Source organism: Monodelphis domestica, chromosome 4 (assembly GCF_027887165.1).
Source record: "Monodelphis domestica isolate mMonDom1 chromosome 4, mMonDom1.pri, whole genome shotgun sequence".
NCBI lineage: Eukaryota > Metazoa > Chordata > Mammalia > Didelphimorphia > Didelphidae > Monodelphis > Monodelphis domestica.
The window spans coordinates 151,140,816-151,167,641 of record NC_077230.1 but is presented as its reverse complement, the minus strand read 5'-3'; the positions used below and the strand labels follow the sequence as shown (position 1 = coordinate 151,167,641).

The window sequence follows — 26,826 nt, the reverse complement described above, 5'->3', positions numbered from 1 at the left end:
CAGGGATAAATGACTTGCCCAGGTTCACAAAGGTAGTAAGTGTCTGAGGCCAGATTGGAACTCAGGATGCAAAGTCTTCCTGACTTCAAGACCAGCACTCTATTTACTTCTCCACCTAACTACCTCTGGTAAAAAAACCCAAAGTTCAAATCCTGTTTTAGACTCTTTGTAGTTGTGTGACTATGGGCAAATCACTTAACCTCTCAGGTGTTATTCCACAACCTATAAAGTCTCTTCGTAGCTTTAAATCTATGGTCCGAAATCACCTTATAATTGTAAAGCTGTGTACAAATGGAAGGTAGATCCCAGGAAGTCTTTTTAAAGTGAGACTTGGGCTGCCTCATGAGAGCTGACTGCTTAGCACATAGTAGCATCTATTCAGCACACCTATGAAACAATTCCTTCACAAAGACACATCTAGGTGCAGTCAAGCAGTTAGGTATGAGGCTGTTCCACACACTGAATCTTTTATTTCCTCTGGGCAATGAGGTAGAAAGCAAGGTCTGAATTATGGCCACATCCAGCCCGACTCTTGTGACAAGGCTTTCCGGTGACCTGATTACATGGTGATTATTAACTATCTAGGGAAGAACTTGCCAACTTGATCTCTATCCACTGGAAGAAGAGAAGTTCCATTTTTTTCTCTTGGGACTACTGAAAGTATCCTCAGTTCTCTTGAGTCTGAAGCTATTTTGTTTTCTAAAAATGCCCAATCTTTATTATGTTTTGAAATGTTTACCTACCAGGCACTAAACATTCACCTGTAAAATGGGAATAAAAATAGCCTTTACCTCACAAGGTTGCTGTGAGGATCCAATGAAATATTTGTAAAGTGCTCTGCAAATCTTAAAATAATATATATATGCATATACACATGGATGCACATATGGATGCATACACATATATATGATGACAATATTTGTTACAGGAAAGGGCTCAAATAATTATTTTTATAATCTACTTTACATATAAAAATTGCTACAGTTAACACTCCTTTAAACAAGAGCAGAGATACCACTCTTGTTTTAAGCTAGTGAAACCAAATATCCTCAAAGCCTATCTCAAACAGGCATTCCTAACCAACTATTTTTTATATTAAAGAATGTATCTACAGTCAAGATCACAACTTGTTTTCTGACAAAGACTGTGACTAAAACAGTAATCAAAAGAATAGAAGAAATGATGTCTAGAGTTGGCTAGTTGTTCCTCCTATGGCGGTGATGGTGTACCTTTTAGAGGAGAGGATGATGTGAGAAACATCCTCAGGTGAGGGGACAGGGAGCAGCCCAGCTCCATGTCCCTCTGACTTTTGAGTAATGAACTCTGGCAAAATCTGTGCTGGGGGCAGCAATGCACATGCCTGCAGAGAGGGCTCTGAGCGCCCCCTCTGGTGTGTGTGCCATAGGTTCACCACAACAGTCCAAAGGCATTTCTAATCTACCATTTTTCCATAGCTTATATTTTCTCTCTTAACACATAAACTTTGGAAAATGCAAAAGCCAGAATCAGATGTTTCCCTTCTTCGTAGTTATTATAGAGAATTATTAAAAGCAAAAAAAAAACTTAGACCTTCAAAAAACCCATGGGGCTGGCATAAAGGGAGAAAAATATTCATAAATTAAACAGGTTAAGCAGGCATTCAATGCTCTGAAAGATCCCAGCTGAATTACAACTTGAATACATTAATTTATAAGCATGGTAAAGATTTATGAAAGTGACCCCAGAATTTAAGATAGCTATGCACAGATAGTTGCTATTCTTTATTAATGAAGCATTTTACTAATTCTGTACCAAGAGACCTACAACTTTTTCTTTTTTATGCAACCTCAGAAATAGTGGTGTTAAATATTAAACATTCTACTTAGAGCATGTGAAGATCTCAAGGCAATTAGCAGCTAGCATTTGAATGTCAACAGTGTTGTAAGTGCTATATGTAACATGAAGTTAGGAACAGTCCTTCTAAATAAAAATAGATCACCCTTATAAATACATAAGCAGTAAGAGAAATGGAAAATAAAGTAATTTTTGAAACCTCTGAACATATATTGAATCTTTGTGTGACAATGAGCAAATCACTTAACTTTTTAAGCCTTAGTTTCCCTTTGATAAAATGAGGACAAAATTTGTTCTATCTGCCTCAACAGATTGTTGTGAGAATAAAATGAGATATCCCACAGGAGATGTAAGTGTATATGTATATGTATATTTTTTAAAATGGGCCCCCTTATTCATGGTTTTAATTTCTAAGGTTTCAGCTATGCATGCTCAATGGCAAAGGGCTAGAGGTCCATCCACCATGATGGTCTGCCCCTTGGAAGTGATCTCTTCTGCTTTCACTTTCACTTTTTTTAGGGTTTTTGGGAGGGAGGGCAGAGACTAGGGACCACTGAGTCAAAGGGCAGGAGAAAGGAGAGAAGGCTTATATATATGAAGTCAGCAGATGTTCAAAGTTTCAGCCAACAGTTTCAGCCAACAGCTGTAGGTCCTGGAAAGGGTCACGTCTGGATATGGGGGCCCTACTGTATGTGAAAAGAACTTTATCATCATCGTCATCATCATCTTTATTATATCTGGATTACATTTCCATTCTCATTGATGGCCATGTGACTTTGGGCAAGTTACTTAAGCTCTAAGTGCTTAAAGAAACTCTCTAAAGGCTATAAGTTGCATAAAAGGTACTGACCTACATTGGTAAAGGGAGTTCCCTTGTTTGGGAGTTTCCTATTGAATGAAATCACAGGTCTAATCACTATCTCTATTATCATCATCATTACCATCATCACTTATATTTAGCCTACCTACATCACTGAGTTTTTGCAATAGTAAAATGAGCCAACCTAGACAAAATACTTTATAATTGTGAGCTTTATTATTGTTATTGTTATTGTTGTTGTTGTCATCTTTTACCTCAGTCTCAAGATATTTTTAAACAATCCTCCAAGCTATTCTAAAAGAATCCATTTATTGACTGGATATTCTTTGATGGTTACTCACATCACCATAATCAGAAGAGAAAACAGAAATCTTTATGCTCTGTGCTGACATAAATGACTGCAGCATCTGAACAAAATTTTCTACAAGTTAAACTTGAATTTGCTTAAAACAAAACATGTTGAAAATGAGACTGAATTCTAAGCAAATATTCTGAGACTCTCTCTGTAATTTTCTAAAGGACAAAAATCAAACCTAAAAATTCATAATGACTCAGTATAACCTCATTCCATTTGTTGTTTTACTCTTTAAATGTATATTATTTCATATAAGACAGGCGGGTTTTATGATTATCATTTTACAAATGAGGAAAAGTGAGGCCCAGAAATGATGACTAATTAAGAATAATTTAGTTAACAACAGAGATAGAGACAGAATCCAGAACTCCAGGTTCCTGCTTCAATGGTCTTAAATTAAGGAGGGGAAATCAGTAAATTGTGGTAGAAAATGTTGTGAAAGTTGTAGGGAGAATAATAATAATAATAATAATAATAATAAAGTAGAAGAGATTATGACCTCTCCTTTGGATGATGTGAACCTTTCTGGAATGGATTGGAAGTGCTATTGACTGAAGGCTAAGGGATGGGACAATTAACCTCTTTAAAAAGGACTCTTCCAGTCCTGTGACTCTACAACAACAAAGAATGCATCTTTAATAATAATAATAACACCAATTAATAATAAAAATTCCCATAAAATTACTGGATTCAAGGTCTTGAATATACTAATAGAATGTACATATTGAACACACTGAAGTGGAGAGGGATAACATGGCTTTCCTCTACTAAAAGATAAAAGAATATTTTGTCCCTGGAAGAGACTTGCTTACAAATCAACTATGATCAGAAGACAATAACTTCCGTGCCCACAAGTAACTCTGAAGTTACTTATATAACTGAAGAAAAGTTACTCGTAATTCTGTAGAGAAGTTACTTGTAACTGAAGAGAAATAGCTTGTAACTCTTAAGAGAATTAGCCTGCCTTGATGAAAAAGACTTAAGACTTAGAAGCAGAAGATCCCAGATTGAAAGCTGAGTTTTCTCACTCAGATTGTGACCTTTTACAAGTCACTTCTTGCTCATCCTGTTTTCTCATATGTAATACAGTGGTTTTATAGTAGATGTCCATGGCTTTCCAAATATAAAGATGAAAATTATGATCATAATTCACATTTGTATGACATTTTAAGATTTACAAAGGACTTTCTTTATTCCATGAGTCACACCATGGAAAGAAACACCAGATGTATGTAGATTGAGTTCTTCAAGGACTGACTAAATGTTGCAACAATCTACTTCTGGTCAACATTCCAAAGGGGCATGGAACAAGGCTACCTTTGGTGAAGTGGGAGGGAAATTAAAGTATCCACCTCTGCCCAGCCCTCCATAACCCCCGAAGACCCACATATTAGGTTCTTGCCATTAGATGACTTGCCACCAGTTTACCTGACTACCCAAGCCACCAACATCCCCCTCTCAGGTGTGATAAAACAGTATCTAAACTGTGACCTGGAACAAAACAACCTCTTCTGCTACAAAAGATATAACAGTACACTGTCCTATGGCTAGCAAACATTTTCCTCTTCCTCTCTGAATCCCTGTGGTTCAGAGTCAAAGACTGACTAGAGGAAAAATCTCTTAGTTTGCTATCATTCCCCACTGCATCATCCTCATTCACTTCATCTCCATCCCTCCCATTGTCCTATCCCTCCCCATTATGCACTCAAATGTATGTATGACTCTGGGCAAGTCACTTAACCCCAGTTGCCCAACTCTTACTATTCTTCTCCCTTAGAACCAATACTTAGTAGGCTAAAAGTTTTTTTTTTTTTTTTAAGGTCCAAACCTTGACCTTACCATCACCCACAGCACAAAAGTCTGAAATTCTCCTCTCTTTTCATCCTTTCTTGTCTCTCCCCATCCTCTAGTCACTCTATCATCCCTTCTTATTTTCTTAGTCTCCCACTTCCCAATGCCTGATTCATTTTTCTCCCTTTGTAATTATGACACAACAATTAATTCAATTATAGTGTTCTATGCTCTTTAATCCGTTGTTCATTTGCCCTATAAGCACTTGGACCTTTCTATATCCCAAACCTGAATTGCTACCATCTGCTAGCCTCCATGTCTACTCACTCCTACTCTGATACTTCTAAAAGTCAATAGAGGATGTCACATAACTATACTACAAACTACAAATGTAAATGTTATTTACTCTCAGATGGGCCCGAGCTGCTGCAAATTTATCTCTTCCAAAATGATCCTATTGTGCTTCTTACAGCATTTGTTAGAAACCTTCTCTTGCCCCTCAGTCAAAGACCTTATCACCAATTTACTAAAAAAATGGGAACTTCCTATCTTGACTTCTTCTGCCCTTCAATTCTTCACCTTGGTTCCTTTCACCTTCATTCCCTAGTCTCTTTTATGTTCCAGTCTTGGAAAAATTATTGGCTTTTCTCTTTGCCAAGACCAATCCCTGTATTTGGGCTTCTGATTCAATCCCCCTCCCCTCTCCTCCAGGAAAATACTTCCTCCTCCTCTAATATTCAATATTTCTTTACTGTTATCCTACCACATACAAACACAACCATGTCCCCAGAATTCTTAAAAAAAAAAAAAACCTTCACTTTACCATTCCCTTTTTTTAATTTTACATTTAAGTTATCTCAGATTGATTTTATTTGATTAATTTGGAGTATTTTTCCAGGGTTGCAAAAATCATGATCTTGTCTTCCCCTCCCCTAAACCTCCTCCCATAGCTGATGCAGAATTCCACTGGGTTTTACATGTGTCTTTGGTCAAGACCTATTTCCATATTATTGATATTTGCACTAGTGTGATCATTTAGGGTTTATAAACCCAATCATATCCTCATTGACACATGTGATCAAGCAGTTGTTTTTCTTCTGTGTTTCTACTCCCACAGATTTTCCTCTGAATGTGGATAGTGTTCTTTCTTGTAAATCCCTCAGAACTGTCCTGAATCACTGCATTGCCACTAATGTAGAAATCCATTACATTTAATTGAACCACAATGTATCAGTCTCTGTGTACAATGTTCTCCTGGTTCTGCTCCTTTCACTCTGCATCAATTCCTGGAGGTTGTTCCAGTTCACATGGAATTCCTCCAGTTTATTATTCCTTTGAGCACAATAGTATTCCATCACCAACAGATACCACAATTTGTTCAGCCATTCCCCAATTGAAGGGCATACCCTCATTTTCCAATTTTTTGCCACCACAAAGAGCGCAGCTATGAATATTTTTGTACATGTCTTTTTTCCTTATTAGCTCGTTGGGGTACAAACCCAGCAGTGCTATGGCTGGATCAAAGGGCAGACAGTCTTTTATTGCCCTTTGGGCATAGTTCCAAATTGCCCTCCAGAATGGTTGGATCAATTCACAACTCTACCAGCAATGCATTAATGTCCCGACTTTGCCACATCCCCTCCAACATTTATTATTTTCCTTTGCTGTCATGTTAGTCAATCTGCTAGGTGTGAGGTGTTACCTCAGAGTTGTTTTGATTTGCATCTCTCTGATTATAAGATATTTAGAACATTTTTCATGTGTTTATTGATAGTTTTGATTTCCTTGGCTGAAAACTACCTGTTCATGTCCCTTACCCATTTATCATTAGATCATTTAGTTTTTTAAGCTCACTTTTCAATCCCATACAATCTAGCTTCCAATTCTACCACCCAACAGAATTCAATGGCCTTTTTTTTCAGATCTCAATCTTACTGACTTCTTTGCAGCATTCACCATTGTTTATTACCCTCTCATCTTGGATTCTCTCCTCCCTGGGGCTTTATAACTGTTCTCTCTAGCTTCTCCTGCCTAACTACTTCCTCTCAGTTTTTTCTGGGGGATGTTGATCTTTGAATCTCCCCCAGGTGCTAGAATTCTTCACCCTCCTAATAATTTTTTTAAAATAAAATTTGTATATTTATTATATTTTCTTTATCTCTCTATATGATCTCCATTCCCCAATAAAATGAAATTTTCTTTTATTCTCTGAGTCTCCAGTATCAACCACAGTGCTTATTAGCACTATACCAATGTGCATAATGAATATTTCTTATATTAGATATACTCAGACCAGCAAGGCTCTGAAATATTTAGTGTACTCAGGGCAGTTTTTGTTATTCACTCATTTGAGTTGGGTCAAACTTTTCATGAGTACATTTGGGGTTTTCTTGTGTGAGAATTTAACATAAATCTTTCCTCTTTAAAAGGAAAGTTTTGAAAATCCATTTTGGTCTCACCCCTACTCTTTGATAGGGTTAAGAACAAAGCTTGAGACTTATGGGTAAAAGAAGGACTCCCTGGCATCCCAGAAGATGCTTGCCTCTTGTCCCACATGACTATCAAAAAGAATGCTACCATGCTAACACGACCCAAACATCATTATCACTAACTGCTACATCTCAGAATTGGGGTCAATTTATTTTCCTCACACACATCCATGTTACCTACCACCTGAAGGCCTATTTCTATCAGCAGCATGAACATTCTACATCAATGTATCTATGAGTTTTATTTCATTTCAGACAATAACCTGGTTTGCTCAGTTGAGTAGATCATGATATTAGTTATGCCATGGTCACTAGTTCAGTCCTCCATTTGGGCCAAACTTCACAACTATAGGCTACATCCCTAACTCCATAAATTCATGCCACTAGTTCATAGAAGAAACAAATGAGATTGTGTTAGCCTAAGACCCCTACAACACTGGGTGGGAGAGAGGAGGAAACACATGCCCTACTGACAACAAAACAGAATCATACTACATTCTGCACTAATGAGGCATTGGAAAGATTATTTCCAGTTTTGAGGGCCACATTCTGGAACATGTATTGATAAAATGAGGCATATTCAGGGAAGAGTGACCAAGATAGTAAGGAGACTCAGACCCCTGCCACGTGAGTATCAGATGAGAAACTACCAATGTTTAGTCTAGAGAAGAGAGATTTAAGGGAGACATGACAGACCTTTTCAAATGTTTGAAAGGTTATTATGTGGAAGAGGGATTAAACTTGTCCTACCTGGCCCTGGAGGGCAGGACCAGCACCAACTATTGGGTGAAAATTATAGGGAAACAGATTTTGGCTTAACATGTGGAAAACCTTCCTGACAATTAGTTTTCTAAAAATAGAATGTACTTCCTTGGGTGGGGAGAACAAGGCCGTAACCTTTCCCTCACTGAAGGTCTCCAAATTTAAATGGGCAGCCATTTGCTTATCAAGGATGTTGAAAGGAACTGTTTGGACATGGATTACATGACCTCTGGGTCCCTTAAAACTCTTAGACTTTATGATTCATACCTGAAGAAACACTATTTTGTGATTGGAGTATAAATTTCAAAAGAGGACGGACCTTGTTATATGATCTATATTGCCTAAGATACTGTAGACACAAATATTTAAAAGAATTTCAGGTAAGTGACAGGTGCTTTAAAATTAAATTTTTAATTTTTAAATTAAAAAATTAAATTAAAATTAAAGAGTGATTTATTTAAATGGAATTAACTAAGAGAATGCTCTACTCGATACCTTTATGACTGAGTTACTGCATAAATTAATAAAAAGTACATAATAGTTGTGAATAATTCCTAAACAACTCTACAGAATCAGTCATTGAAAAGCATAAAGTGGGTGCTAATAACATAGTTAATCAAGTCGGGAAAGATTGGATAAAACCAGCCAACAGAATGTATTGGGATTGACTGAAAGAATCAAACACACCTCTAGGCTGATATAGTATAAGAAGGTCCCAGAGACTGGAATCAAACAGATTCCTTGTGCCTATTCCAGAGGGCAGCAAAGATGGGGAGAAGGGATTAATTAGTATCATGCTCTCCAGCTCTCTATCATCAATGCACCCTACAGGTACCTGAGAGAGAGAACAAACTAAACCCACTGAAGGAAGGAGATTTCAGAGCATTGTGCTCTTCTGGGCAGGGAATAAGCAGCTCTGGGACTCCACAAGGACCCAAATTTTAGAGCCCAGCAGAGAGCTCTACTCTTAAGATGGAACTTCATGAGGACTTTTCAAGGGAAAGAGAGGATTTCCATCCAATTAGAAACTGTGTTAACCCTTTGCTCATGTGTTCTTTAAGCTTGAATTCACTTTTTCCTGGGCTTTCTACATATCTGTATTCCCAACTTTTGAGTGGTAGGGAAATGTTTTATGCCAAATGTTCTTATAATCTCACCTTAATATATACCCCTAACTAAAAGCTAATTAACTCTTGCTTGCCAATAGTAATCAACTGGATGATCAGTGGGGAACATACCAATTTACTAGAAAACTAATTTCTCATAGTAAACCCCCTAGAAACCTAATGTGAGAAATAGTCAAACCATCCTTGAGGAACTTATATGCCAATGTAAGTAGGAGTTAGGAAAGTAGCCCAGAAGGGGTGCTACATAAGAATATTCCCTATAGTCAATTAATAAGCATTTATTAAGCACCTATCACATGTCAGGCACTATGCTAAAGTGCTGGGGATACAAAAAGAAACAAAAGACAGTTCCTACCCTCAAGGAGTTCACAATCTAAATGGGGGTAGGAAGCAGGGAAGGAGGATAATGAGCAAACAAATAGGTACAAACAAGTCACATGCAGGATGTTTATACAGAATATCTACAACATTCTGAGTGTTACCTAGGATCTAGGCATAACATCCTCCAATCAAAGAACATAAAAGGTCATTTAAGGCAAATGAACACAAATTAGGGTCTGATTTAACCCCAGAAATCAGTCAGATGACTGATGGTTTAAGAAGTAGACAGACTATCCACATGAAAAAGGAATTGAGCTGCTCTACTTTCAACAAAGAAGCCCCTGTGCCTAATTTCTGCCAACATGTAAACTATGAGGTACTGTAATCAGGGAAGACTATCTATCCTACTATTCCTCCTTTCTTTTTCTCTACCTAAGCTTTCAGAAATAGCTTTTTATCTTTCCTTAAGGATGGAAACACCTGCCTTTAAAGCAACCTGATTTCCCAAAGTTACTCTCTAACTAGAGAATGATATTCCAAATCCACCTTCTTTCTCAGTGATAACAGATAAATATGAGATGAATGACAACTCAGAACACAAGCAGACAGACACACCAGTGTGACTAACCTGTGTGATTTGAATTTTATTTTATTCAGAACTTGCCAGTTAAAACTCCTATATTAGAATGAATTAAGATGGATTCTGTACCATACAAGACTGAGAACCTGCATGCAAGCAAAGAGTGGGTGAGTGGATTGATTTTTATCACGGATCCGCTTTACCAACCAATTTGAAGGGGGGAAAAAAACTCTGCACCTGGCAATACAGGGAAATGGGAGGGGAAAACTCTTCTGAGTCACAAACTTCAAACTTTAAAAAGTACTAGCTACCTGAAAAATAATCCAAACAAAGAATCCTAGTGAAACTAGTAGATTTTAATAATGTGTTCTGCTATGGTCTATGTGGCTTCCAACTGTCATTTGCTAGATTTAGTTCCTATAAAAATGTTTTAAATACACAAGAGCCCATACTTCCAGGTTTAGCTTTATTTCATGAAGATGCATTCTTTTAAACAAGTCAAAACCTGAAGGCATCACATCAGAATGATTGTGGAAACAGAAGAAATCATTTTTTCCTAAATTCTTGAGAACTTTGCTCAAAGAAATCACTCCTGCCTAGTTACAGCATAGGCACATAACTCATTTAACTCCAACCATATCTTTTCAAAGTTGCTAACGGGTTTCTGAAGACATAAAATGAGTGGTTAGGATGTTCCATGGCATTTTACAGGACAGTAGTTACTAAGTCAGCCAAGGAAAAGCATTACAGTGGTATGGTAATTTGGCTACAGCTGGTGGCACAGATTATCCTGAACTACAAATTAAAGATGCAATGCATGAATTGGGATGGTCAAAAACCATGACCCTGGATAACAGGTTTTCTCACTCCTACCAAGGAAACTCCTATTACATTTCATTCTGCCATGGCATTGTTAAGGAGTTCATTTAAACCATTTGGATAACAAAAATCACCATATAATGAACCCTCCAGTTAGTAAGAAGTTTTATGCTACCCACCCAACAATGACCACCTTTGACATTTTTCCATTTATTAAGTCTTATATCCAATCTGGAAACAAATCCCCTTTCTACATTGTTAAGAGCCACCCTTTCTCAAAGAGGATTCCCAAGATCCATTTTTGTTCCATTGAGTCGAGTTCCCACTTCCACTCTGCCACCAATTAGCAACATCAAATGGGCCCTCCAATTGGCATAAAATCCATTGCTAGTAATCTCTTACCTTTAGACTGGATTTCTCTGACTCCTCAGCACATTTGCAGATCTACCTTCATTTGTTCTTTCAATACTATGGTGACTCCATGTTCTCAATGATGCAATAGAAGGGATATTTGTTCATGTAGGAGCTGGACCACATACTTTCTAACTGAGATAGCTTCCAACTCTAAAGTTCTGTGATTCAATTGACAATCTAACCATGTCTATTCATCCTTGGAACACAAGATATACTGAATTGGTTTGGACATTAAGTGGGTTGCTGGGGGGCCCTTCTAAAGAAGAGCAACCTGATTAACAGTGAGATTGTTGCCTAGTACCAATGGAAGGTCTGGAGTCCTCCTTGTTTTCTCTTTCCCTTTTTCCTTGATCTTTCATCCTGAGATTTGAAAACTAAAAAGTTGCTTCAGCAACATGAAGGTTAGGCTAGTTTTTGAAGAGAATTTGGCTATTGAGGCTCCTTGAAGTATTAAAAAACGTTCAGCAAAGAAGGAACGGTTGTGAGAGATTTCACTAGAAATTCCAGTTGCCTGTGGGAAATATTTTTTTCATTTGTCCTGAGCTGTGGCTATGCAGGAAGAATAAGAATTAATTTGAGAAGCTTTATTATTTCAATATCTTATCAGTAAGGTAGTTCTAATTTCCTGATGCACAAGTGCCTTATATCATTTTAAGTTCCAAGCCTGAGTTACTCAACTGATCCAGCTTAGACTTAGCCCAAAGTAATTTCATTTAATTCTAGTGGCAGGTAGTTAATATAACAGATAGAGACCCAGGCCTGGTGTCAAGAGGACCTGGGTTCAAAATCTCAGATACCTCTTAGCTGTGTGATGCTAGACAAGTTATTTAACCCTTGCAGTTCTTCTGTCTTAGAATTGATAGTAAGAGAGAAGGCAAGGGCGTAAATAATTTTTTTTGTTTACATCTTATCCATATATCTTTTTAAATCTGTCACAGAGTTCTGAGGGGGCAACCACTGAGTCTTCTAATATTTTGTGACTACAAGAGTAATACCAGAGATAACTTGTTAATAGCTTACAATGCTGCATAACTAACTCATCTTTTCCAATCACATGTGCCTGTGATGATCTTTTATGCCATTTCTTGCTCAAAAGTAGCATTAGCAATATGTTTCAGCTAACCATGCATCTTTCAACTAGTTTTGAATCATGTATAATTTTGATACTTCTCAAGTCCATGATTTGCATTTGTACAATTCCTGCAAGAACACTGCTATTAAAAAGAGGGGTTTGGAGGAAAGGAGCATTCAAATTGCTGAGCAGCTTTCCAATGTGATATAACCTAAATTCTTCTCATTCAAATCTGGGCTCGGTTCATTGTCAATCTCTACTGCCAGTCTAAAATAAATGGGCTGATGTTCTAAGTCAATAGGCTGACCACCATTCACTTGATTTTCTCTTACTACCTGTGATCCTGGGCAAGTCACTTGAACTTCCCTGGGCACTGCTTATATGTAAAATCAAGAAGCTAGACTAAATGTAGCTCCTAAAGGATTTCCTGGCTCTGAATCTGGGAACCTCAGATTATACAAGAATTATTAGGAAACCTTTTTTGAATGGCACTGGGTTTCACTAGATCCTCATTGAGAAAACTCTGTAGTATTATGGGGTTCAGTGCAATCTTCATAAGGTCTCCCAGAAACAGGTTTGTCTCAATAGCCTCCAGAGCTAATGGAATTCCCTTTTTTATTTGGATTTTGTACAGCCCATTCACCATGACCTATGGCTAGAAAGTTAGTCATATAGCTTAATCAGTACTAATAACAGAGGAACTTTGAAGAGTTAGCCTTTTAATTGTTTTCATTCAGGACTCTTTTTTTTTTCAAAATCCTTATCTTCCTTCTTAAAATCAAAACTGGTTCCAAGGCAGAAGAGCAGTAAAGGTTTGAGTGACTTGCTCAAGGTCTCACAGTTAGGAAGTATCTGAGGCCAGATTTGAACCTAGGACTTCCCATCTGTAAGCCTGGCTCTCAATCCACTGAGCCATCTAGCTGCCCCCTATTAAGAACCCTTGTATGATCTTAACATATGCATGGGAGACAAGATTGACAACAGAAATCTTTTAAAGACTAGATTCTGCTCTGCTGAGGCAATTGCTTCTTTTTAAAATCAATAAACATTAAACCCAGCAGCATTCTGTATTCTCAGTACGTCTTAATCAACTATATGACTGTGAAGAAGTGGTCTATTAGGGATAATAATCTGTTAAAGCCTACTTGTTCATTTCTCATATTTTCATTAAGGATACCCCTGATACACAAATGGGTCATTCTGATACAAAAGAAAAAGACTTCATAGAAAGGAGAAAGTAGGTACATATGGGTTTGTACTTAAACTATTGGTAAAATAAATAAATAAAAATAAATAAAACATCTTATTTGCTTTTTCTTGGTAATAAATGCCATCTCAAGGCCCTCTGGACTCAAAGCCATGTCCCTCTACTTCTGACTCATCCTGGAATGTCCCAGAACACCTGGGGTTTCTCACCTAACACTCCTAAGTCCACTCATTCATCATGGATCATCCTTCCACAAGGCCCCCCTTTTCTCCCACTGGTGAGATATCTTAAGTTTCAATTTTATTGACAGACTCAGGCTGACCTGCCTTTATTTCCTCCCCTTTTATGTGTTGCCCTCCCCTATTCTATTGTGAACTGCTTGAAGGCAAAGGCTGGCATTCTTTTTTATTATATTTATATCCTCGGTGCTTAGTACCATGCCTGGCATATAGTAAGTGCTTAATATTTGTTTATTTCCTCCCTTCCCTCCATTCTTCCTTTCCTAATCTCTTCTTTTATAATCTTTCTTTCTTTGAAATACCTTGAAAATGAATTCAATTTTTTTAAATCATGTTACCTTCAACACAAATTTCCCCTGAATGTATTTAGTCAGGTTTACCTGATTTTCCCAAATTCATTTTCATAAATGACATTTCTCCTTCTTCATATTTCACAGAGGATACTGAGCTATTAAAGACCAGCTTCCCATCTATTTGTGTTCTCCTTCCATTTTTATCTTTAAATTCTCTTGAGATTAAGTGGCTTAGCTAGATCTCATGCCCAGAATTCTTCACAACTGCACTGCCTTTCTCTGTGTTATGAAGCAATATCTCTCAATCTTCCCTAATCCACTTTTTAAATGTTTTGCAAATAAACATATGTTCTCATTTAGTTTTGTCCCTGTCTATCATTTGAGTCATCAGGAACTATGGTGCTTTCTTGGATTCTTTGAACTCCTCAGAATAGTGATTGCTTCATCCAATTAAATTTGTCTAAGAAATGATGATCATCAAAGTCTTTATTTTTATCCTCTTCCCATTTCTCAGCTTTTAAAAATAGGTCACAGAGTAATCACTGTGCTTATATGCCATATCACTTTCTCATCTTCATCCTTTCTTCTAATTTGGTAGGTTTTTGGGTTTTTTTGTTTTGTTTTTATTTTGGTTTTGGTTTGGTTTGGTTTTGTCTTGTTTTTTGCATTAACAAGGCAGTGATCTGACTATACACATACATGATTCAGAAATATTACAAGTCAACAGCCATTCTCTGTCCATTAAGATACTATTTTACTTCTTCTACTTCTCACTTTCTGTCATCCCTCTCTTTTCGGATAGAAGCTATTAATAATATACAAGCTACCCACTTCTATAATGACACTCAGTATACCTGAGTAATCACTTGGCTTAAAGGGCTGCAGATTGCAACACATCTATGACTTATGCATGTCTATGTCCTCCCATAAACATTTCATAGAGGATTTCTACAATGTTAGTAAGTCATACTATAGATTCTTAAGTCATTTTATAACTTTAAGTGAAGTTCAATCTCATTTTCATCTACCTTGACTTTCTATAGGTTTTTGAAAGGGATTGTAGGTATTTAGGTTATTGTTTGATGAATTGTCATCCTTATTATAGTTCTAGAACAAATTTACTCAGATATGACATGGGATATTATAATTCTTTTAGCTCACACAGCTTTCTTTAATACTGTATTAATAAGTAGATCTCAAATTCTTTTATGGCAAATTTACAAATTTCCTTGGAAATCTGAGAATTATGCTTTTATAAGCCCACTCCATGGATCCATTTGTGAATGTTGGAAATACATTCCCTGGTTACTACTTCAGTGATTGATGGCTGACCATCACTTTCTCTCCACCTTTCTTTGTGAAAGTCATCCTTTGTGAAAGGAAAAAAAGAGGGGATTGTGATACAAGCTATTCCAAGGGGCTCACATACTATTTCTGGGTCCTATGAGGATGAAGGGGAAAATATGGGTCTTTTAATATTTCAAAAGTATCAGTACAGCTTTCAAGTTTTCCAACACTATTAATCTCTCCTTTGCCTCTTTTTCCTCAATAATATGTTTCCTATATAATATAGGTTATGTGCTTTTTGGTCAAATCACAATTAGTAATATAATTCTTATATCCATTAGGGGCCCTCTGCATTGTCTTTTGGGTGATTTATCATTTTGACTTTTCAGAGACACAGGTGTTACATGAACTGCAGCTATGTGGTATCTCTGGAAAAACACTGTTATTAAATGTTAGGGTTATATGTTCAAGAAACAGCCTAGGACCATCAGAAGACCTAGACAGACTCCAAAATTTTGTTCAACAGAATGACTTCTTCCTTTTCAACTGTAGCTCCTGCTCACTATCCATCTTCAGTATCCATCCAAGATGTACTCACTGTCTAATCCACTGGGCTTCCCATCCAATTGCAGGACACAGTCTAGACTAGGTGATTATTATACTTAGATATTTTCAGTGTTTATATTTGCTTGTCTACTTTGCCTTTCTTTTTAGAGTATATTGAGAAATCATAGTAAAGAAAAGATAAGATCCAAAGGAACATATGTATGTGTATATGGGAGAGAAAGGTCAGAGGATAGGTTCTGTGTAGGCTTGAATCCATTAATGAACTTTAGTGTAAACTCTGCTATGTTATCTTCCCCTACTATGATGGTGACATCATCTACATACACCTGCACCCTCAAAGGATTTCCAGTGAAGATATGTCTCTTCAAAGGCCCAATTATAATACTTCTTGGGAGTAATCAATGTATAATCAGTATATAAATATAAACAATACCAATGCTTAACCTAGTCAATTTCTCCTTTAGTAAGACATGTTTCCCCAAAAAATAGCTAAAGTAGAACAAGACATCCTTTTTAATGTCTCACCTATCCATCCTTTCCCCTCTATCCTTGTATCTCACACCTGAATTGCTTCAGCAGTCTCCTAGCTGAACTGTCTGCCTCTGTTCTCTTCCTACTCTTATCTATCCTTCAAATCATCACCAGAAAAATCTTCCTTAGACATATTTTTATTATGTAATTCAACTACTTCTAAATCATCAAGGATTCCCTATTTCCTGCCAAACAAATCCAAACTCCTCTGCCTGGCTTTCAAGACCCCACATGCCTTTCTTTTGATATTTCTCATGGCTTCTTAATACTCACTCTTTGTTCTAGTTAGGAAAGTTATCTTCTTGTTACCTCCCATCCCAATATCATCTTTACCATCATCATTGTTGTTGTTGTCATCATCATCATAACTAGCATTTATGTAGAGCTTTTAAGTTTGCAAAACATTTAAAAAATATTATCTCAATTTATCTTCACAATAATCCTGGGAGGTAGGTAGCATTATTGTTCCCATTTTACAGATAAAAAAACTGAGGCAGTCAGAGTTAAGTGACTTAGTCAGTGTCACACAACTAAAGTGCCTGAAATCATATCTGATTTCAGGTACAAATGCCTCTAAAATTTATTCCTCTTATTTCTTATTTCTGCCTTCTCTCCAACCTTATTTATCAGAGAAAATATGGAACGGCAAAAAGAACATTGAATTTAGAGTCAGAGGTCCTAGATTTAATTCTCCACCTCAGTCACTAACCACCTATGTGACAATGGGCCAACCATTCAATCTCCCTGGACCTATGTCTTCATCTGAGAATGAAAGGGCTAAATTAGATCAATCATCCCTAAGGATTACTTCCAGCTTCAAATCTGTGGTCCTATGGTTTTATGATCCTTTAAGTGTGGAGCTTAAAAGTCACTTCCAGAAAGACATCTCTGATGAAGCTAGGACTCACTCATTTTGCCAACTGCCTTGTCACCATTCTTCTCTCGACCTTGGAACAGTCCCCTCTGGACTAGAGACCATGTCTACCTCACTGGTGAGTTATTCCTCTCAGCTTGAAGCTTTCCCTGGAGGTTGCATTTGACTTGCTAGTGAGTGGGTACCAACTCAACCAAAGTACTCTAGCTGGCCCCAGACCATGGTCCGAATCCAAACACCCTGGCCACCCTGGGCTGATTTGCCATCTATCCCATTGCTGTCCAAGTCGCTCCTGCCTCCTTTTTACACAGTAATCAAATCAATACTCCCACTACTTCTGAAAAATGCATAACAATGGAGCACATTCTGCTTCTATTACCATTTCTGTGACCATTAGACAAAAACTCCCTTCCATGCCCTCTCTCCTCTGTGTGTTTGCATGTTGTCTTCCCCATTAGAATGTAATATCCTTGGGGACAGCGACTGTCTCCTTTTTGTCTTGTATCTCTATCATCAAACAGTGCCTAGCACACAGTTGGTGCTTAATAAATGCTTTTCCATCTCTCTCTGAACTCCTACAGCAGTCTATATTACATAGTTCCATACTCAATTATATACTATCTTGCCTTTATTGTTTCTCATTTACTGTTCTACTAGTTAGACTGACCCCAGTAACTCCCTTGAGGACAAAACCCATCTCTTATACATCTTTAGCTTCCTCTACAGCTACCTAGCACAGTGCTGAGTACAAGGCAGGTAATGAACACAGACTTGTTGACAGAGGGAAGTAAAAGGATTTAAACTTTTAAAAACCAATTTATGAAGAAAATCAAAAGAAGCCCTCTTCACTAACCACATCGTGAAATAGTGATTATAACCTCTTTCTCCCTCCAGGGTGGACCTATTGTGCAAATAAAACAAATCCCTAAAATAGGATATTCATAATAGGATCTGTGCTGTAGCTGAACAGCATCTCTATAATCAAGAAAGGGGGAAAAAAAAGGTAAAACAAATATTGACTCAAAGAATTTTTCCAGAGGCAACAGTTAAAATCTTATCTTGGGTCGAATGTTTGCACAGTTAATTAGGTACTGACATTGGCTCAGCAAAATCCAGTGCCAACTCTGCAAAGTTGAGGATTTAAATCCCCCCATCTTTATCACATATATTCACAAAACAACATACCAACCCAACTCATCAGATTCCCTTCAAAATCTGGGCAGCTAATGCCATTTGTGGGATTAAGCGATAAGCAAGTCATACACCTCTTATCCTCGGACAAAAGATAATGGAACTGCAGTGCCAAAGATTCCATTTACTTATATCAAGTCAAATATGCTTGGAGTCTGCCCTCTCAGAAATTAATCAAACTACTTCTCTTACCACCTGTTGGCTTCTTGGAAGTATATGAAACCTTAGAAACGTGTAGAAAGGGGCATTTACTGGTTTTGCTGAATATACATCTTCCTACAAGCTAACGTTTATTTCCAACAGTTACCAACCATGAAGTCTGCCAAACAATTCCCCTCAAAAGCAAAGATTGCTCCACTAAATTTACTGAAAAGATTGAATCAGTGATGTCAAATTCAGGGGAAGTCAACTAATGATTGAAAGACAAAAGGACTCCTCCTCTAAATATTTTTGCCCATCATGGGAAGAAATTTCACTCTGTCCTTTTTGTTCGCTCAGAAATGCTCATTGATAGTTAATTTCCCAAGAATTTATAGAACCATCTTCCAAGATGGAGCCAAGATGGTTCCAAGAGAACAAGAATAAACTTCCATAATAATGCAAGGAATTTCTATGGAGAAAATGAAGGGCCCCTATTCCTAAAAATAAAAAATGTTTTAGGCTGATAGTATAAACTTCTATTTGGGTGTTTCCATAGAAGATCCCACATTGTACCATATGCAATTTATAATTTAATGGGGATGATTATGTTTAACCACATTACAGAAACATCTTGTTGCATTTTAGGAGAACAGCATTTGCCAAAAAAGACATTGCAACAACAAAAAAAAAATGTTGTGACACTTTAATTAAAGACAAATAATTTAAATGTCATACAGGGCATGTACAAATTCAGATTATGCCTCATACGTCATTCTCATCTAACCAGTTTCTCAGTTTAAATCTCAGATTGTCATCTAGGATCTTGAGTATGACAGAGGTTGGGGATGGTTGTTTTATGATCTGGTATCTGCTAATTCCTTTAAAGTCCTACACACAATATAAACACTTTTCCAGATTCCAAGCCACTTAGCTCAGACACTCACAAGCATCTACATCAGGCTGCCCTGAAATTAATTTAATCTACATCAAACGAATCTTGGTTATCATCGTGGCCATTATAGATACAAGGCAAAAATAGGGAGTCCCATGGGGAAATGGTAGGATGGAGGAAAGGGAGGTTTTCATCCTGAGGTTGAGACTGAGAAAATTGGCACCATTCTCCAAGAACATGAATTTTAGCAAATTTGGACACTGTCTCCAAAGCTGCACACTACATTAAGTGGAACGATTTGTTTCCCCACCATGTAAAAATAAAGATCTTTAATAAACATACAGTAGTGTTCTACAAATATTATCTCATTTGAGTCTCACAGCAACCCTAGGAGTTAGGTGTTATTTGTATTGCCATTTTATAGTTGAGAAAACTGAGACAGACAGAGCATAAGTGAATTGCCAAGGGTCACATACTAATGCTGAATTTGAGCTTAGGTCTTTCTGACTATTTCAAGCTCACCACTTTATCCACTGTGCAGCCTGGCTGAATCTCCAAAGTTCCTTCTATTATTGATGTTCTAGAACTACGACTTTCCAAACAAAGAATTTCTGAGCTGATACAGCAGCCACAGCTATGACCATTTCACTCCAGACACAATTCTGGTTTCCCAATAATAAGGTCAAAACAGATATTGCAGATGGAAGAAGCATCACATAGCCAATTTGCAACTAAGAACAAAATAACAACAATGATGGTGGTGATGATGATGATGATGATAACGGTGATGATGATATAATGATGGAGAAAGTGGAATAAGAAGGCCAGGTTTATAGAATAAGGAGAAACCTTAGCAGAATTATGAGGGCTTATAGATTTGGGTGAAACCTACAAGGACTAATTAATGGATTATTCAATGATGAAGAATTAAGCAAAGCAACTCTGAATCTGCCTCCTGGCTTCTTTTCCTGACTTCCTTTAAGTCTAAGCTAAAACCCCACCTTCTTCAAGGAGTCTTTCTCAGTCCCTTTCAATGTTAATCCCTTCTTTATGTTGAGGATCTACAATTTATCCTGTCTATGTCATATTTATCAGAATTGTTTGCATGTTTTTTCCCCTAGACTATGAGCTTCCTGGGACTGTGTTTGTCATTCTTTGCATCCTCGGGGCTTAGCACAGTGCATGGCACATACTAGGGATTTAACAAATGCTTGTTTATTTGTTGACTCTATCCCTGACCTGCCTCCTCTGTGTGTTTCTGTCCGGGAAAACCAATAAAAGCAGAATCTTTGGGAACAAAATCACACAGCAAATAGCTAGTACTCCAGAGAGAGGAGAGTTGTTTGAGAATAAGACTGATAATAACATAGGATTATAATGCTCTGGAGGACAGAAAGTAGATATAGAGAGGAGTCTAGGCTTTCTACTTTCTTGTCAATAAGACTACCACCACAATATACATCCTTCCCTATTCTATATCTCTTTCCCTCATCTTGTTTAGCCTGATTGTTTTCATCTCATCAGATAATGTGAGTTAATAAAGGTTTTGCTCTACAAGCTACCAAATACTTGAGCAGGGTAAAACATGGTGGTTGCAATAGGGGTCAAGTGAGCTGATTAGAGGACACCAAGAGGTCTGACCCACCAAGGGCTGAAAGCCAGAGAATTGTCCCCAGATGGGCAGGAAGCCAGGAAGGTATCTAAAGAATGAAGCCAAGAATCTGTCATAAAAACAAATGGAGGACAAGAAGATGCAGAGCAGGTCTAAGAATACAGGAGGTCAGGAAAGTGTCCTGAAGATTCACAAGAAGCCAAGGCTCTATATTCTAATGGTCAAGTGGTCAAAAAAAGTACAATGAAAGCCAGGAATCTCTACCAAATTGGCTAAAAATCTAGAAAAGATGTTGAGAGGGAAGCAAGAGGTGCAATCCAAGGTGTGTATGTCAGGGGCAAAGGAACAAGAAAGGTAAAAATTGATATATGCCTGGTCATTAGAAGTGTATAGGATGTAAGTTTTTCAGTAGAATCATCTGCTATCTATTTCATACATAGAACAGTCTTTCAGACACAAAATCCCTTAAGAAGAGAAGCTATGTTGGAAAAAGCTGGACCTCCTTAGGAGTATGGAAGAATATTGGGCAATCTGATCAATGATTAACATTGACAAGCTTTCCACAATTCCCAAACTTTAGTCAATTGATGCTTCTATATTATCAGAAATTTGATCAGGATTTCCCTGCACATTTTGGAGCTGAGAGGGATCTGAATTTACTATATATCTCTCTACTGAAACTCCTCAAAGTACATCCAGTGAAATAATACTCAAAAGGTACCCAGGCACTTGTAAAAAAGAAAACTATTCTACACTCTGTATAGAATTTAGTTAAATACAAATGTATAACACAATATGCTCCACTGGAAAATGTGTTCATTAATTTAGGGAAATGAAACATCATGACTTTAGAAGTGAGTTATTAATACTCACAGTACAAAATACTAAAGGTAGGCTTAAAAACAAATCATTCAAAAATAGAAGAAGATGTAAGTAACAACCCAGAGACAAGAAACAACATAAATATGAAGGCCCAGGATCCATGAAAGGTCAAAAATCAAAGTGAAGATTAAGATGTTGCATTATAAAGACAACTGTGAAGGAGGCATTCTTGAATCTCCCAGGAGCATATTTCTTAATGAAACACTTCCCAAGCAACACATAGGACTGGGAAGCCAGACCTGTCACCATTTAGCAAAGAACCACAAGCCATTGTACCTATCTGGACATCAGTTTTCTCATCTGTAAAATGGGGGTAGAAAGCCAGAAAGGTGAATGAGATGGTCTGTGAAGTCCCTTCTAGCTCGGAAATTCTAGAGTTTCTACATAATCATCCTACTTCTATCCTGGAAATTGTTAGTTAAGAGGAAGAAGGCAAGTGAAAGGGCTTCAAGTTCCTTTTTTTAAAAAATTCCAAAGATGCTATCTCACTCTTCTCTAGCCAATTAATACCTATCTTATAATGTGTCTAGTCACTGGCAATATGCTATGGCTCATTTATGCTTACTGTACATCTCTCCATTTCTTTTAGACAGAGCTAAAATTAAATATTTCCCCAAAAGGCCAGTGGTGCAAACCATACTCAGGCAAGAGACGAAAAGATTCTAATCAATCTTTGAAGTTAGGGAAGCCATGGAAGAAGTAGAGAGAAACATCTTATACCTTCTTTAAACTAAGCCTTTATAAGTAGGTGCTAATGTATGTTGTTCCTATTCTGTCAAAGAACTATGGGAATTTTTGATGCCCTGGGACAAAGCTCTGCTTCACTCTAGTTTTAGCTCTATTTTGGGGACCCCCACAATTTTAATATTTCATCATGTTAATCACCTACCATTACTAGAATAATAATGATTTTTTAAGTAGGGTTTTGTTTCAAAAAGCAGCCTGGAATCACTGAAATTTCTGCACTATTTCCCCAATGAAATTCAACCTACCTTCTTTCTCCTAGTTCAAATCTGGATTCAGCTCATTGCCTATCTTCAGACAGTCAATAAGCATTCACTAAACACCTGCTATACATGCCAAGCTCTATGCTAAATGTTAGGGATACAAAAGCTACATTAAAGAGTCCCTGACTTATGAGAAAGAATGCTATTGACATTGAGAGAAAGAACTATGGGAGTAGAAATCCAGAAGAAAACATATGATTTATCATTTGTTTAATTGGGTCTATGATTTTGGGGTTTGGCTTTAAAAGATTATTCTATTACAAAAATGAATAACATGGAGATAGGTTTGGAGTGATAATATATGTATAACCCAGTGGAATTGCTTGTCAACTCTGGGAGGGGGGAGGGAAGAAGGGAGGAAGACAATAAGAATCATCTAACCATGAGAAAAAAATTTAAAAATAAAATAAAATCAATACAGGGGAAATGCAATTGGGAAACATTTAACAAAATAAATTAAAATGTAAAAAAAATTAAAAAATAATAAAATAAAGAGTCCACACTCTCAAGGAGCTCATATTCTAATACAGGAGATAGATGCAAACTACTATGTACAAACAAGCTATCTAGAAGATAAAATGGAAATAATCAACAAAGAGATGGCACCAGCTATGCCTGTTCAAGACAGATGTAATGTGCTAACTTTTGAGCAATAAAGGCATAAAAATCATGTTAGAAATATATGATCAGGGGGCAGCTGGGTAGCTCAGTAATTTGAGAATCAGGACTAGAAATGGGAGATCCTGGGTTCAAATATGGCCTCAGACACTTCCTAGCTCAGTGACCCTGGGAAAGTCACTTAACCCCCATTGCCTAGCCCTTACCACTCTTCTGCCTTGGAGCCAATACCCAGTATTGATTCCAAGACGAAAGGTAAGGGTTTTAAAAGAAAAAAAAATGTATGATCAAGAGGCAGGTGGATTCAGTGGATAGAGAGTCAGGCATGGACACAGAAGGTCCTGGGTTCAAATATGTCCTCAAACACTTCCTAGGTGTGTGACCCTGGGCAAGTCACTTAACCCTAATTGCCTCACTCTTACTACTTTTCTGCCTTAGCATCCATACTTAGAACTGGTTCTAAGGCAGAAGGTAATTTTTTTAAGTACAATCAGAAAGAGAGGGAGGTCTGTCATGGAATGAGAATAATGACTAGCAGCAGCCCAAATGCTGCCCTGGTACCTATAAAATATAAAAAGCCTCAGAGAAAGGTCTCCAGCCCATTGGGTGGATCCTTTCTGGAGGAAATAGGACATTGTGAAAAATCACAGAGATTGGAAGGTATGGAGAGGCTGTAATCCATACTGAAGGAGGGAGTGCTCACATGAATGAGATGATGGATCCTCTGTAAGGAGGGGATTGAATTTGATAATCCCTAAAGTCCCTTTCAGCTGTGATGCATATGCTATTTAAGAGGGGTCAGCTCTAAGGTGGAGCAATGAGGATTCCAACACCTACTGACCTGGGTACAGCATCAGAAAGAGGCAGCTCTGGGTCCCTCTACGGCACATTCCTGCAGTGTGAATAACAAGGTCATTCTCCCCCTGCCCCATGCCTTCAGATTCTGGCTGGCATGTTCATTCAACAAGCATTTATTAAATATTTACTCTATGTAAGGCACTGTATTAGGCACTTGGGAAGCACAAATAGACATCCTTCCTTCAAGGACCTTCTATTTTACCAAGGAGCAACAGCATGCATAAAAAAAAGCAAATTTAGAGCATGTACAAAATATGTAAATATAATGCGGGGAGGGCATTAGCAATTAGAAAGGTCAGGAAAGGTCTCTTATAAGAGGCTGAGCTCTAAGGAAAACTGGAATTTCGAAGAGGCAGATCTGAGGCATAGAGGAAGAAGAAGGAATGGCATATAGGAAGGCAAGTTTGGCAATTAATTAGAATCCATCAAAAATGGGTGATATGTAAAAAGACTACAAAGGCAGCCTAAAGTCAGAATGCAAACACTTTTATCCTATGGATAATAGCTATTGGAGCTTCATGAATGAGATGATGAAAACAACATGGTCAGACCCATGCGTTATGGCTTAATACGAAATCTAATTTCTCAAAAAAAAATTTTTTTTCAAATGTCACATTTGCCAGCAACATCAATCCATCAAATTCCCAACTGTCAGGGAGTTAGGGTCTGTCACTAAGCAAATGAGGACAACACGGAGGAAAAATGAGAATAAAAAATCTACTACACAGAGTTGATATTTTAATAAATGTTTGTTGAATGAATGAAGCAATGAGATGACAGTCATTCTGGGCAAGACTCTGGGACTTCCTCAGCTAATGAAATGAGCACATTCTATTCCCTTAACAAGCACATGTGATTGTTCAGTCATGACCCCATTTGGGGTTCTCTTGGTAGAGACATTGTAGTGATTTGCCATTTCCTTCTCCAGCTCATTTTATAGATAAGGAAACTGAATCAAACAGGGTTATGTGATTTGCCCAGGAACACAAAGCTAGTAAATGTCTGAAGCCAGATTTGAACTCAGGAAGATGAGTCCTGACACCAAGTCCAGAATTCTATCCACTGAGCCACCTAGTTGCCATTAAAAAAAAAAAGGTTCAAGTCTGTGCTTTCAAGTAGCCATACTCATACAAGCTCATATGTCCTTCCTGGTTCCATCATTGTATGAAATGGGAACTAAAGAGTTCTGCTCAACACTCCAATACAACCATCTATCTTCACCCAGAGTCTGCCTCCACCAAAGAATGACTCATTCTCATAGCCACCACAGTGTACCAAGCAGAGATGACAAACCACTAGCTGTGGTGGTTTCCTTCCCCCCTCTAAAAAAGGTGCCAATTTTCAACTGCCTCCAACATCGGGCTTGAGTGAGTGTCCTGGCAAGAGGCAAACCTAACTAACCACTGTGGTAAGTACTACAAGAATTCCCAGTAGTCCCAAAGGCACTATTCCGTATATCTACCCTCATCTCCCTTCCTGGTCTTTCCCAGCTAGCAGAGACAGCAGAAATGAGTGGGCTAGTTAAGAGGAAGAATTCTGGAGCTGCAAGTTCTAAAGCTCACCTATCACAAAGGTACAGTTTGACCCTAAGGATATGACTTCACAGGGACTCTACTTCCTCTGCTACAAAAACCAAGATAATGAAATGACAAGTTTGCCGAATTGGCATAACATGGTCCTATAGTAATGCGTACTGCAAAGATACACATAAAGATAGAAATTAATATATCCATATCACTGAAGGGCTCTTTAAAGATAAGTGATGACAAGTTTTGAAAAGCCCAGAAACTGAGTGATGTTTCCTCTTTTGTTCAAACAGGGTTTAATGCCAAGTGCTACCTACAAAATGGATAAGAACAGTATCTTTTATTATGGGGTTTTTTACATTTATAAATCATTCAATTCTGGTCAATGAAATGGGCTTTCCAACCCCACCTCTTTAAAACATACAAGAAGAATTACTAGAAAATTTACTTTCATTTAATTTCATTTTAAATTCATGATTTTTTTCTAAACTGAAAATGACCCACAAGACTATATATGCAATACTGGAATTCTAAGTCACTTTTTTTTAAACCCTTACCTCCCATCTTAGAATCAATATCGTGTATTGGTTCCAAGACAAAAGAGCAGCAAGGGTTAGGCAATGGGGGTTATAAGACTTGCCCAGAGTTACCCAGATAGGAAGTACCTGGGGTCAAATTTGAAGCCAGGACCTCCCATCTCCAGGCCTGTTTCTCATCC

General features: G+C 37.6%; 1 protein-coding gene and 1 long non-coding RNA gene across 6 annotated transcripts in view; one reads left to right on the top strand and one right to left on the bottom strand.

Moving 5' to 3' along the window:
* The window catches only part of LYPD6B (LY6/PLAUR domain containing 6B), a 261,748-nt gene that overhangs the window by 219,884 nt on the left and 15,038 nt on the right, over nucleotides 1-26,826 (bottom strand). The window lies entirely within an intron of this gene.
* The window catches only part of LOC103103355 (uncharacterized), a 61,747-nt gene that overhangs the window by 22,061 nt on the left and 12,860 nt on the right, over nucleotides 1-26,826 (top strand). Inside the window, exon 2 of the long non-coding RNA XR_001629919.2 lies at nucleotides 10,156-10,245. This is a non-coding gene — a long non-coding RNA (uncharacterized LOC103103355). The remainder of the gene's footprint in view (nucleotides 1-10,155; nucleotides 10,246-26,826) is intronic.